This window comes from Portunus trituberculatus, chromosome 50 (assembly GCF_017591435.1).
Source record: "Portunus trituberculatus isolate SZX2019 chromosome 50, ASM1759143v1, whole genome shotgun sequence".
Classification (NCBI taxonomy): domain Eukaryota; kingdom Metazoa; phylum Arthropoda; class Malacostraca; order Decapoda; family Portunidae; genus Portunus; species Portunus trituberculatus.
In genome coordinates, this window is record NC_059304.1 from 2,338,037 (window position 1) to 2,353,458 (window position 15,422).

The window sequence follows — 15,422 nt, forward strand, 5'->3', positions numbered from 1 at the left end:
TCTCTCTCTCTCTCTCTCTCTCTCTCTCTGTCCGTTTTTATTCTTTTCTCCTTCTTCTCTTTTATTCTCCTGCTCTTTTTCTATGTTCTTTTCTTGTTTCGTTCTTTTTTGTCGTGTACTGTCAACTCTCTCTCTCTCTCTCTCTCTCTCTCTCTCTCTCTCTCTCTCTCTCTCTCTCTCTCTCTTCCCTCATCATTATCCTCATTCCCTCAGGTGGAAATACAACATCTGAAATTTGTAATATGGAACCTCACTATTGTTGCGTCCAGAGAAATGAAAGTCCCCGGAGTAGGAAAGAGATGAGGAGCAGGAGGAGGAGGAGGAGGAAGAGGAGGAGGAGGAGAGGAGGAAGTTATAGGCGTGTTAGGTGCTACACTGTATACGTATTATGAAAACTTCTGCGTCACACTTCGACTATATGCTTTCTCTATTTGCAATTACACATGTTCCTCAGGGTAGAAGTTTTCTCTTGCGCTTCTACAGCAGTGACAGATTAGCAATATTTGTAGTTAATGAACACAAGGGACGCTTTTGAGAACTCGGCGGACTATCTGCGTGGCCTTTAGAAATGGTCATAGTGAGAGGGTAGAGTGTTTCAGAGCATAAACCTCGTCTCTCTCTCTCTCTCTCACACACACACACACACACGCTGAAGCAGAGGCGACACCTACCCAAATCAATGGTCGGAAAGGTGTAGCGCGGAAGGTACGACGTATAATTGGAAGCGCTTACAACCTGGAAAAAAAAAGGAAAAAAAAAAGTGGCGGTAACTCAGACTGCCAGATTTACGGGCCTCAGTTAACAAAGGAGAGGGTTTATCGTTAACTGTTTCCTGTTTTTATCTCGTTACGTTTCCCTTTTTTTCCTATTTTCTTGTCTTTTTCTCCGTGTTGATCTGTTGTATCGTTAAATGCTTTCTTTCTCTCCTTTTATTTTTCTCTTTCTGATGTGTTTTGGTGGTGGTGGTGGTGGTAGTGGGGTGGGTGTGTGTGTGGAGGGGGAGGGTTCTTGATGCATTTTTTGTGGTGGTATTATTGTTGTTGTTGCTTTGATGTTGAAATAGGTGGCGTTGGTGTTGTTGGGGTGATATTTGGGTGTTGCTGAGGTGATTGGGGGTGTGTTGCTGGTGGGGTGTCACTGGGATGTTGTTAGCGAGTTACTGAAGTGCCGATGGAATTCTTAGTGCTGGAGTGTTGATGTGGGTGTTACTGAGGTACTAACATATGAAGTCCCATCCTCCACCTCCTACTCTCTCTCTCTCTCTCTCTCTGGACGCGGTTGTGGTCCTCTTTGGCAGTCAGCGGCTCCCAAAAGGTTGTTATTCGTTTGTTTTCCTTTATGGTGTTCGTTTTTTCGCCGCTGTTGTTGTGTCGCCGTACCGTCGCGTCTCCGTCGCTCGCCCGTCGTGTTCTGATGGCCTGGACCGGAATTTTAAAAGATCCAATTTGTCGAGTCCCAGCGAGGCCGCCGCCGCCCCACCGACTTTTCAAAGAAACAGGAGCAAAAATGTATAACTAAAGGTTTTTTTCAATATTTTCTTTTTCTTTTTTTCCGGCCATCAGTTCCGAAAGAGCCAACGCGCGTGTGTAGTGTATGTATGTGTGTGTGTGTGTGTGTGTGTGTGTGTGTGTGTGTGTGTGTGTGTGTGTGTGTGTGTGATTCACTGTTTGATCTGCTGCAGTCTCTGACGAGACAGCCAGACGTTACCCTACGGAACGAGCTCAGAGCTCATTATTTCCGATCTTCGGATAGGCCTGAGACCAGGCACACACCACACACCGGGACAACACGGTCACAACTCCTCGATTTAAATCCCGTACCTACTCACTGCTAGGTGAACAGGGGCTACACGTGAAAGGAGATACACCCAAATATCTCCACCCGGCCGGGGAATCGAACCCCGGTCCTCTGGCTTGTGAAACCAGCGCTCTAACCACTGAGCTACCGGGCGTGTGTGTGTGTGTGTGTGTGTGTGTGTGTGTGTGTGTGTGTGTTGTGGGTAAAGGTGTGTTAGCGGGTCCATCCCTTTGTGTGTGTGTGTGTGTGTGTGTGTGTGTGTGTGTGTGTGTGTGTGTGTGTGTCAGCAAAGCAGAACCCAGTAGTAGAATCTCGTCGTACTCCTATAGCGATGGATATTTCCTCCCACGAGAAGGAGCAAGACCTGTTTCACACCTTCACTGTCTTGCCCCGCCGGTCACACTCCTTCCTCAGCCTCCCCTTGACCAGTATTCTGAAATGATTCACTCTCTCACCGTGACTCTCACTGTTACCAAACGCCACTGAGATGATTAGCCGGTTTCTCTAAACTGTTTCTCCTGTTCTCAATGTAAAAATCTTGTTTATCTGTCACTAAACAGAAAAAAATACTCTTAAAAACCCGTATCACTTCAAGTAGAACCTTTCAAAAGCAGTGGAGTTGCAGCATAGAAATGTTTCAGAATATTGTTCCCTTCCCGTCGGCTTCTCCCTCGCAGCAGCAGCAGAGCGAGGAAAAACAGTCCACGAACTTAATCTTTGCGTATTCTGAGGCTTGCGACTTTCTGACTTGGTGGTTCAGTTTATTGGAAAGATGTGATTGAGTGAAATATATGTTGCTATCACTAGGAGGAAGAGGAGGAGGAGGAGGAGGGGCAAGAAGGGGAATATCCCATGGAAAACAAACAGAAACAGATCTTTTTGTCCCTGCTGGGGGAGGAGAAGGTGGAAAGCACTGAGGATGAGGAATTGCAATAGGAAGAGCGGGAGGAAGAGGAAAGGAACTAGCAGGAGAAGGACAAAGAAAAAGAAAAGCAGAAGAGAGAGCAGGAGGAAAAGGAAGAAAGGGAAGAGGGGCAAGGAAGTAGGAGTTGTAGGAAGAGGAGGAGGAGGAGGAGGAGGAGGAGGAGGAGGAGGAGGAGGAGGAGGAGGAGGAGGAGGAGGAGGAGGAGGAGGAGGAGGAGGAGGAGGAGGAGGAGGAGGAGGAGGAGGAGGAGGAGAAAGCCTGACCCACCTCTGTCAAGGGCTGAATGTAGGAGGAAATTCTTGTTTCACTGCCTCGGGTTTTTACTTTCCAGGAACGTGAAATCCCAGGCGGTGCCACAAAGTTACTCGAATATGATGTTGGCAACTTCTGCTGGGGCGGAGAAACTCGCCATTATTTCACCCGATCGTGCCCTGCCTCGGCCAGCCTCCGGGGGCCGTGCTGCGGGCAGCACCTCCCTCCCGTCCACAGATAGTAATAGCCTTTCTCTCCTTTGTCCCTCCTCCTACTCCCTGCTGCCTCTCAACTCTCATACTGCGCGGTGAAACCCTCTCCCTCCCTTCGGCACCCATCCTTTCCCCCCTCCTGCCCTTCCTGTCCCTCTCTCATTCACAGCCCTTCCTATTTCTCCTCCTCTACTCTCCTCGGTGCGGCCTGTTTTTTTTATGTAGTGGTCTGTTTTTCTGTGTCTGTGGCCTGTTTTTTTTATGTTAATGGCCTGTTTTTGTATGTAATTCTAGTTAATTCCGTCATGCCACCTTCTTATCCTAATCTAACTCCTTTCGTATCCCTCCATATGCTTTCTCTACCTTCCTCCCCATTTCTCCTGCGCTTAACTCCTTTACTCCCTCCCCCATCCCTCTGTCACACCTTTCGTAGTACTCGTTAGTAGTTTGTATGTTCCACCTTTCTTTCCCTTAGCCTGCCCCCACAGTCCCTTCCCCTCGTCTCTCAGTCCCCCAGCGCGGCCCGTCGTCCCCCGCTGACACAAAACGTCCTGAACAACCCCGAGCGATCACACAAATGTCTAATATATCTTGCCACAATCCCGAGCACTGACGTGTATTAGGAAGACGGGAAGGCGCCGCTCTGTGTGATTGGCGGGGCGAGGCGCGGGGCAGAGGCGGCACCAGCACACATTTAAGCCATACACGTTCAAAAAAAGCGTCAAAATTTTGCATCAAAATTTTGACGTGTAACTTTGATACAAAATTTTGATGCATAATTGCCCACACACGTTTAGGCGTTTTTCCCATCAAAATTTAGTATAGTCAAAATCTTCGACATGGATGCATCAGTGGCCATAGCACTAGTGTTCGCATTGGACTCTGATAAACCTCCTGGTAAACGTTGGAAATGGTCAAAAGACTGGTTTTTAAAACGGGAAACCTACAGACATGTCAATTTGTTTGCAGATTATTTATTTTTTTCTTCAGATCTTCTACTATGGCGGAAGTAAAATGCTCACGATATTTCTGCAGTAGAATGTCATAGGCCTCGGCTTTCTTAGCACGATTGCTATAATTATCCGACTTAATTCTCCACAAGGCTGGCAAAGTCCGATACACTCCTAAAACTTCAATCAAAATTTCTTTTCGGCCTCCTTCTTCGCAGACATGGCGATCCTGTCTCCTCGTCAGTCACCTGCGAACTAAACAGTTTGATCAAAATTTTGACAGGAGCCCACACACGCATCAAAAATTTGACGACTCGTCAAAAAATATCAAACGGATTTGATCAATCAAAATTTTGCTTCAAATCTTTTTTTGACATCAAAACGTCCTACACACACTCAAATTTTGCATCAAAATTTTGATGCAAAATTTTGACGGTTTTTTTTAACGTTTATAATGATCCAAATGAGAGAGAGAGATAGATAGATATATATATATATATATATATATATATATATATATATATATATATATATATATATATATATATATATATATATATATATAGAGAGAGAGAGAGAGAGAGAGAGAGAGAGAGAGAGAGAGAGAGAGAGAGAGAGAGAGAGTAATCTATGACTGGTAATGTTGACGGAGGGAGGGTCTACAGTACACAGAGGTGGCGGCGCAGTGATGTGATGTGAACAGTGAAGGCGGAGGCGTGGCGTGGAGGTAGATGGAATATGAATACACCACGTACAATGGAGCTCGTGCCTGACCCAATTTATTAAGGTTCACAGAGGCGGGGCGGTTCGCTCCTCTGTGTAGTACAAGCCTTCCTCTGAATAACGCACCATTGCTCTAACCTCCCCGCGTCCCTCCACTCACCTCACTGTATTCTGAAATGCCTCAACATCACACCACGACTACTTACAAATGGCCTTTGTTGAAATTACACAGTACTTTAATGGCTCTAGTGACAGGTTAACGAAAATTCCACATTATCAACAGCAGCAATAGTCTTGAAAATTTATCTAATCACCTCAGTGGCCTTTGAAAACAGTCGTGACTAGAGAGTAAAGTGCTTCGAAATACGAGTCTCATAATCATGCATAGTTGCGACCACGACTAATGGAAGCGAGGGACCGGCGGGCGGCGGGAACGGGGCGCCGCGCAATGAGACGCACCAAAACTCGGTAAAAATGAAGCTCAAACGTGACTGAGAGACGAACAGGGTAGTAAGCCTTTGGGTGAGTGAAGGAGGGACTGTGAGGGACACCCGGGACAGAGGCTCCTTTAATCCCTCGGGCGATACCTAGATCAGCAGGACACGGGCGAAGGAAAACCAGGGTGGGCTAGGCAAGGCGAGGCAGGGCAGGACAGGGCAGGATAGGTGGGTCGCGTCTCTGGTGTTCGCGTGGAAACTCCTGAAGAGGATTGTGTATTTTTATGCCCTCATGTTCGTACTGTACCAAGGAGGCGATAAGTCTGGGTCCGGGGGAGGTAGTGCCCGGTCCTCCGGCTCTCCTTCCCCCTCCTCCTCCTTCTCTTCCCATCCTCCTGCTCTTCCTCCTCCTCTCCTGCTGCGTTACTTATTCCCGAGCACAAGGTTGCGTGTTAAAGATTATTTGAGATGTAAGACAGCAGCTGTGGCTTGCCAATGAGCCTACCATGCAGCCCCTCTCCTCCTCCTCCTCCTCCTCCTCCTCCTCCTCCTCCTCCTCCTCCTCCTCCTCCTCCTCCTCCTCCTCCTCCTCCTCCTCCTCCTCCTCCTCCTCCTCCTCCTCCTCTTCTCCTCCTCCTCCTCCTCCTCCTCCTCCTCCTCCTCCTCCTCCTCCTCCTCGTCTACCTTTCCTTATTTTTCACCGGTCACTATACTACCTCTCGTCTTGCGCGCCTTCACATTTCCTCCTCCTTCTCCTCCTTCCTTTCCTTCTCCTCTTCCTCTTTTATCTCTCTTTACTCTTCACACCTAACATCTCTTCCCCAACTCTCTCTCTCTCTCTCTCTCTCTCTCTCTCTCTCCCTTATAAAGAGGGGAAGGATGCAAGGAAATAGGAAAGAGAGAAAAGGAGGGATGCAAGAAAAATAAAACAGAGAGGGAGAAAAAAAATGGATTAAATAAAGATGGAGGAAGAAAAAGAGAGCAAGAAAGCAGGCAGGTGGTACAAGAGAGGGAGAAAAGAAGAGAGAATGAAAGAAGGAGGTGAGAAAAGATGTGGAGGGAAAGGAAGAAAAAGAGAAAGTGAAGGAAGGAAAGAGAGGAGAGGAATAAAGAGGAAACCAGGAAGAAGGAATGGAGCTGAGGGGAAAGAAATAGAGGAAAGATGAGATAAGGAGGAAAAAAACCTGAAGACGTGATAAGGCATGACAGAAGAAAGCAAAGCAAAAAAGAGAAGAGGAATAAAAAGAAAGGGAGAGGAAAAAAAAAGATAAGGAAGGGAACAGCGAGGTGAGATAAGGAAGGAAAAAAGGATGAAAACAAAAAAAATGACGACGAAGGAAAAGAAGATGAAAGGAGAAAAGAGGGAAAATGAAGATGAAAAATAAGGTGAGGCGAGATAAATAACGAAAGAAAGAAGAATGAAAGAAAAAAAGGGAAACTAAACGGAGGAAACGAAAAGGAGAGGCATGGAGGAAAGAAGAGAGAAAAAAAAGAATAAAGTGGAGAGAAACACAACACCAAACAGAGAAACAGAAGAAAAAAGGAAAGAAAGAAAATGTAAATGAAGGAGAGAAAAGAGGAAGAAAAGAAAAATGAAGTATATATGCAGGAAAGGAGAAAGGACAAGAGGAAACAAAAGGAAGAGAAAGGAGAAAGAAAGAAATGAATACGAAAAAGACAGCAAAGAATGAATAGAAAGCAAAAAACAACACTAAAACAAAATAAAGAAAAGAAAGAAAGAAAGATAGCGAAGGAAAGACAAATGGAAGAGACAAAAGACAAAAAAAAAAAAAAAGAAATGGAAGAAGAGGTACAGAGAGAGAAAAGGAGGAGGAGAAAAGGAGTAAAGGGAAGAGGAGGGCGTGGAGAGAGGAAGAACTCTATATTGCCCCTCGCTCAAGTACTGGCTAGTCGTTATCTGCTGTGCCGCCATTTTAATCTGACGAGCGTAAACTCAAGTGTCGTAAACTCATCATAAACTCGACCCTAATTCTTCCTTCCACGGCTGAGGCATGGAGGAGGAGGAGGAGGAGGAGGAGGAGGAGGAGGAGGAGGAGGAGGAGGAAGGAGTGGACTAGAAGGAAAAGGAGAAGGAAGAAGCCCATAACTAGGAGGAGGAGGAGGAGGAGGAGGAGGAGGAGGATTAGGAGATAAATGCAGGAATGGACGAGGACGAGGAGGAAGAGGAGGAGGAGGAGGAGGATGGAAACGACTAGGAAGAAACTGGAGAAGACCAAGATGAGGAAGAAAAATAAAAAAAGAGAAAGAGGAGGAGGAGGAGGAGGAGGAGGAGGAGGAGGAGGAAAGAGAGACATTACAGTTATAACACTCATTCGTAATACATACAGTCTCTCTCTCTCTCTCTCTCTCTCTCTCTCTCTCTCTCTCTCTCTCTCTCATCATAGGCACTACTCTGATTCGCCGAAAAACTTCTCCCCAGCATTCCTCTTTCACTTTTTTATATCTTTTTCATTCCCTCCAGTAATATCCACTTCTTGCGGGGCGGCGGCTGCAGGAGGGCGTGGCCACGAGTTCTTGGGGGTTCTGGAGGTTGTGGTCAGAATTACTTTAGCTGAGAGGTGGACGCGTGTGGGAGGAAGGACGGCAGCCTGCAGGAGGGATGATAGAAGCAGAGGGAGCGTGGTAGGAAAGGCAGTAAGGCGTGGAATGGGGAGAAGGGAAAAAGATGGAAAGATGATGGACTGAGGGGTGTGGGAAAGAAAACGATAGTGTAGAAGCGAAGATAATGAAGGTACACTTTTCTATTTTCTCCTTCAGGTATCTCTGGTGTAGAAGGGAAGGGATGGTTGATGATAGGAGTGGAAGGGCAAGAAAAAGGGAGATATGGTGAAAAATGCTTAAAGGGAGGATGATGAACTAGGAGTGAAATGAGAAAAAAGGGAGAAAAAAAACGAGGAAAAGGTGAGAAAAAGGGACAGGAGACGATGAACTAGGTAGGGAAAATTGAAAAAAAAGGGAGAAGGGTGAAAAAAAAGATCACTGAAAGAGGATGGACTAGAGAACGAAGAAGAAAAGAAAAAAAGAAATTGATGTCATGGCGGGGGAAAGAGGGGAAAAAGGAACTAGGAAGGGTTTATTAAATGGACAGTGGAAACAGGAACGAGGAGACGATGATGAAGAAAGAAAAAGAAAAGAAAAAGAAAAAAACACAAAAAGAAGACAATGAACGAAGAAAAGAAAGAATAAAATAAAGAAAAAAACATGAAACAAAGAAATATAGGCAAGGAATGAATACGTATGTTTGAAAACGAACAAAAAATAAAAAAACGAAGGAGAAAGAGAAGAACACACACAAGACAAGACAAAACAAGACAAAACAAGACAAGACAAGGCAAGACGAACAAGGAACGAACAAGGAACGAACAAGGAACAATAAACACTAAACCAGGAAAACAAAACGAAAAGATAAGATACAAGACCGAACTGCAAGGTGTGTATGGCAAAAGAAAGGAGAGGAAGAGGAGGATAAGGAAAGATATAACAAGGAAACACGGGTGCTGAATTGAAAATGGCTGAGGGGAAACAGAGAGGAGGAAGGGAAGGAGAGAGAAAGAGGGATGTACTTGGGGTAAAAGAATAAAGAGGAGGAGGAGGAGGAGGAGGAGGAGGAGGAGGAGGAGGAGGAGGAGGAGGAGGAGGAGATGTAATAAGGTGAGGGTATATAAGGGTCGTTTTGGACATAACAGGTTTACTTTGAGCGTTTTCTATCATGTTTTATTTATGAACCGTGTGTGTGTGTGTGTGTGTGTGTGTGTGTGTGTGTGTGTGTGTGTGTGTGTGTGTGTGTGTGTGTGTGTGCGGATGCTGGGATATCACTCGCTCAGTTTCAGGACTTTTATGATTAATATTTATTTATACGACTTGCGTGACCTCTCTTTAATTTTCTTCTTCTTCTTCTTCTTCTTGAGAGAGAGAGAGAGAGAGAGAGAGAGAGAGAGAGAGAGAGAGAGAGAGAGAGAGAGAGAGAGAGAGAGAGAGAGAGAGAGAGAGAGAGAGAGAGGATAAAGGATGGGAGAGAGGAGGAGGAGGAGGAGGAGGAGGAGGAGGAGGAGGAGGAGGAGGAGGAGGAGGAGGAGGAGGAGGAGGAGGAGGAGGAGGAGGAGGAGGAGGAGGAGGAGGAGGAGGAGGAGGAGGAGGAGGAGGAGGAGGAGGAGGAGGAGGAGGAGGAGGAGGAGAAGGAGGAAGAGAAGGAGGAGAATACAAAGGGAAGGAAAGAGCAACAGACCTGTTGGTCCTTTCGAGGCTGGCAACTACTTCTAACTGGCTACAGATAAGAGAGACAGGACAGCAAGGAGGCTCCTCACCCACCACTCCCTCCAGCTTTCGCTGGCATGGAAAATAGCTTGGAAAAGTACCATGCAGTATGGAAAAAACTGACGGAGGAGGAGGAGGAGGAGGAGGAGGAGGAGGAGGAGGAGGAGGAGGAGGAGGAGGAAGAAGAAGAGGAGGAGGAGGAGGAGGAGGAGGAGGAGGAGGAGGAGGAGGAGGAGGAGGAGAAGGAGAAGGAGAAGGAAGAGGAAGAGGAGGAGGAGGAAGAGGAGGAGGAGGAGGAGGAGGAGGAGGAGGAAGGTGAAAGAGAGAAATCGTGTGAAAGAGGATGAGGAGGAAGAGGAAGGCTTAAGATGAAAAATTGACAGAGGACGAAGAAGAGGAGGAAGAAGAAAAAGAAGAATTGCAATGGAGATGAAAGGGGAAGAGGAGGATAATGTAATAGAATATACGAGAGAGAGAGAGAGAGAGAGAGAGAGAGAGAGAGAGAGAGAGAGAGAGAGAGAGAGAGAGAGAGAGAGAGAGAGAGAGAGAGAGAGAGAGAGAGAGAGAGAGAGAGAGAGAGAAAATAAAGAAAGAATAAGAGAAGAAAGAGAAGATGAGAAGAAAACCCATCAAGTAAAAGGAAGGGAGACGAAGAAAGGAAGGAGGAGACGGAAGGAAGGATGAGGTGATAAGAACAAAGAGATGGACGTAGAGAGAGAGAGAGAGAGAGAGAGAGAGAGAGAGAGAGAGAGAGAGAGAGAGAGAGAGAGAGAGAGAGAATGAGAGAATGAAAGAATGAGCGACACTTCAATAACATAAACAAGAGCAAATAATGACTTACTAATGGTTCATAAACGAGATATTTTATGCGTACTGAAGACTCCATTAATACGAAGGGAATGACTACCACTACTACCATGACTATAACTACTGCTACGACCATTATCTCTATCATTATTATTATCATTATTGAGTTTCTGATTATAAAGACGAGCCGGAAGCGCGCACCGGATCAAATGAATACAACAATAATGCCTGAAATGTTCATATTGTCCTTGATTTTTTTTTCTTTTTATAATTTTCAACAAGTATTTGCATTATTACTGTTACGTGGCTGTAGTGTTTTCATTAAGCCACGATGTTATTAGTGATCTTAATAATGATGGGGATAACGAGAGGAGGGGGAGGAGGAGGAGGAGGAGGAGGAGGAGGAGGAGGAGGAGGAGGAGGAGGAGGAGGAGGAGGAGAAAGACAAAAGGGAAATACACGTAGCTCAAATGATCAATGAGCATCTATTGTTTTACTCAGTCTTCACACACACACACACACACACACACACACACACACAGGGTCATCATTGTTACATGAATGTCTGCCAATGAAACACATATACGCAATACATAATTAACGATACATGTTCTTTTTTTTTCCGCTTGCACTCACCACTGAGTTAACAATAATCAACCCCGTGAAGCGTGCCCTTGGTTCCCCTCAGACCAATGACTCTGCCTCGCCGCCCATTTCCGAAGAGGACGAGTGTTTGTCAGTTCAGGTTTGCGTGTATATGTGGAGAAGTTTACGTGTTTAGCAGTAACACCTCAGGAATAGGTAGCATGTTTTGAAGCAAAGAATAGCTTATTTTGTGGATAAGGCGCACTTTAAACAAATTAAGTCTGCGTTTTTAGCTAAATCAAATGGAAAGACTTATTATTTCTAAGTAAAAATGATGTGTCTGGAATAAAGTACAAATCTAATAAACAGTATAGTATTCTAAGCCAAAGATAACGTATCTCTAAACAACAAGAGATTAAAGCACTGAAGCAAGAAGATATTGTGTTTGTAAACAAAGGACAAAGAAATTCTAAGCAGAGAGTAACGCATTCCTGATCCCGCCTGAGACGACACCGCACAGGCCATCGCGGAGATGTGACCCGGGGCATCATCGCGTCCTCGTGGCCTCATGTGTTCATATAACGGAATACATCCAGAGTTTTTCGGAACTAGGGATTGATGCCATGCTTTGCGTCTAGATAAAGGGACGTACATCTACATGTGTAGGGGTCCTGACGCATAGTGAGTTATGAACCTGATACTTGAGTAATATAAGGGATGGCTAACTGCTTTTCCTCAATAATGACAGTACTGAATAACTGCAGGGGAAAATTTTTTGCAGTTTGAAAGTTGATTAGGCTGTACTTTTTGGATGGGATTGTTTGTTGGCGGACAAAGGTTTACTTGCCATACACAACAGCAAGTTTTGAAAGAGTATTCCAGACCTGATGCATGTACGAGTACATGTATTGTCCAGGGGAAGCGGCAGTTTATTAATGTAAAAGATTGAATGCTTTGCATTCCAATCTTTACATAATAATAATAAATAATAATAATAATAATAATAATAATAATAATAATAATAATAATAATAATAATAATAATAATAATAATAATAATAATAATAATAATAATAATAATACAAAACTCAAAAGCGCCACATAACAAAATTAACGCCAACTTTTTTTTTTTCACTCTCCCCGGTGTAGTGTAGTGGAGTTTCCCGATCCGGTTTCCAGCCTTGCTCTAGACCCTGCTCTAGATGCATGAGCAGCGCAGGTGTGGCTGCGATACTATTAGGTGATCCGTTTCCGCGCCACCCCGCCAAACAGGTCTCCCTTCCTGACACTCATACACTCCCTCGTCCCCAGCAACTCACCACCTCTTGTTGTATCGTACTCTGAAAAGTCTCTGATACCTCGCTACGTCACACCAGACTCAAACCGTTAGCACAAACGGCGGGGGCTACGTGCCATATCCACATTTATCATCGCAGTATTCGCATATACATTATATAACATTTCTTTCACTATTTTAGATGCCCATGTCACTAATACTTCGCCCATTCATCATCAAACATTATTCATGATGTACAAATACGTCAAAAATAACTCAAATATCCACATGTTTGGCCTGTAACATCAAGATCAAGATCAAGATCACTTGTGACGTCACGGCTCTTATGCCTTTTCGATTAAATGCCACTTTTTTGCCGAAAACAATGCTGGTCCGTATATTTCTCATGGTTTCCTTCAATTTTGAGGCCATTCCAAGGTATTCCATGCGGTACAACCTCGACAGAGTGACTGCATCATAGATAATTAGACGTCCCGCATCATTACCAGGCAAATCTGTACCAAACTATTTTGTTGTGTTCCATCAAAGCTTTCGTCGTGTAGTGTCACCTTGCGGTGGGTTCCGGGAACATTGCGTCAAGCGTCTTTCATGTGTGTGTGTGTGTGTGTGTGTTTCACTGTTTGATCTGCTGCAGTCTCTGACGAAACAGCCAGACGTTACCCTACGGAACGAGCTCAGAGCTCATTATTTCCGATCTTGGGATAGGCCTGAGACCAGGCACACACCACACACCGGGACAACAAAGTCCTCGTTTTACATCCCGTACCTACTCACTGCTAGGTGAACAGGGGCTACACGTGAAAGGAGACACACCCAAATATCTCCACCCGGCAGGGGAATCGAACCCCGGTCCTCTGGCTTGTGAAGCCAGCGCTCTAACCACTGAGCTACCGGGCGTGTGTGTGTGTGTGTGTGTGTGTGTGTGTGTGTTTGTGTTTATGTAGATTCATAACTAAATCAGATACCAACTACTATTACTTCTACTACTGCTACTACTACTACTACTACTACTACTACTACTACTGCAGCTCTTGTTATTACTACCACTATCTATTTTTACAACAACAAAAGAACAACAACAACTACTACTACTACTATTACTGCTTACAACTACTACCACTAACACTTTTAACACCACACCACTACCAACACCACCACTATCATCATAACCTCTATCACACCTCCATGACCTCTTTCTCCTCCTCCTCCACCTCCACCATCACCACCACCTCTTCCACAAACGTCCACTTGGGATTAGTTTGATCTGAGGGCAGTGGAGTGGAAATGGACGCCGCCTTGCACTGGGACACAAACACCAGAGGACAACCACTCTTAAGCTTATGACTGAGCTCTACTTCTCCCGCTGAGTGACACCTGAAGGAGGAGCAGAATGGGGGGAGGAGGAGAAGGAATGGGAGGAGGGAATACATGCAGATAACTTAATGTTGGAGTAGAGGTGAGGGAGGGAAGGGAGGGAAGGGAGGGGAAGGGAAGGAATGAGGGAGGGAGAAACTTTTATGGGCGGAGGAAGGTGTAGAGAGCTGAGAAACACTATCTTGAGGCTACAAAACTCCCTTTCAGATGTTTTATTAAAGAGAGAGAGAGAGAGAGAGAGAGAGAGAGAGAGAGAGAGAGAGAGAGAGAGAGAGAGAGGGAGAATGAAATACAAGGCAAAATATCACCAAGGATAGAAGAAACAAATAGTTAAAGTTTACAGGTCAATGAAAATAATAAAGATGAACACGATGAATAGGAGGCGAAGGGGAGAAAGACGAGAGGTGAGGATATGAGAGGAAAGAAGGAATAAAAGAAAGGAAAGGAAGGAAAGAAGGAAGGAAAAAAGGAAAGAATGGAAGGAAGGAATAAGGAAAAATCAAAGTAAAGGGAGAAAGAGAGGGAAGAAACAGCAACGAGAGAATTGAAATGGAGAAAGAAGATAAGGAAGGAAATATAGAAAAAAAAACAAGAAAAATAATAAGAAAAGGAAGGAATGAAGGAAGGAGAGCCAACAATATGGCGACAAGAACACAAACAAAACGCGAACAAAACAAGAAAACAAAACAAGAGAGAGAGAGAGAGAGAGAGAGAGAGAGAGAGAGAGAGAGAGAGAGAGAGAGAGAGAGAGAGAGAGAGAGAGAGAGAGAGAGAGAGAGAGAGAGAGAGAGAGAGAGAGAGAGAGAGAGAGAAGTTAACATCACATAAACAAAGAATAAAAGCGAACAATAAAGGACAAAAGCAAAGGAGAGACAAAGACTATGAAAACTCTCTCATTCTCGCTCCCTCTTTCTCTCCCTCTCTCCCTTTCTCTCCTTCCCTCTAGACTTCTCTATTTGCTGGCTCTATTCCCTTCCTCTCCGCCTACCCCTTACACACACACACACACACACACACACACACACACACAAGGTCCCTCAGCCTCCGTCCACCTCCAGCCTTCGTCCTCATGTGCATAGCGCCTGTAATTGCCTGCTGCTGCTGCTTTCACTCTCTCCCTCAGGTTATGAATTAATACTTGCTGACGGCAGGTGCTAATACATTATTGTCCTTCCCCCTAACTCACCTGGAGGAGGAGGAGGAGGAGGAGGAGGAGGAGGAGGAGGAGGAGGAGGAGGAGGAGAAGAGGAGGAGAGGTGGTAGTGAGTTTTAGTGTGTGTGTGTGTGTGTGTGTGTGTGTGTGTGTGTGTGTGTGTGTGTGTGTGTGTGTGTGTGTAACTGTGATAATTATGATGATGATGCTATTATTATTATCATTATTATTATTATTATTATTATTATTATTATTATTATTATTATTATTATTATCATTATTATTATAGTAGTTGTTAGTAGTAGTAGTAGTAGTAGTAGTAGTAGTAGTAGGAGTAGTAGTAGTAGTTTTAACAGTTGTAATAATAGGAATACAAGTAGTATGTGGAAGTAACAATAGCAGAAACCTTTTATAAATAGTAGTGATGGTGGTGAGAGTAGCAATAATTGTAATGGTGATTAAAACTTTGTTAGCTGTGATGTGTTAATATCGTTAGAGAGAGAGAGAGAGAGAGAGAGAGAGAGAGAGAGAGAGAGAGAGAGAGAAGAGGTAGTAGAGGAGGTAGTGATGATGCCGGTGGTGATGCTGGTGGCGGTGATGGTGGAGGTGGTGGTGATGGTGGTGATGGTGGAGGTG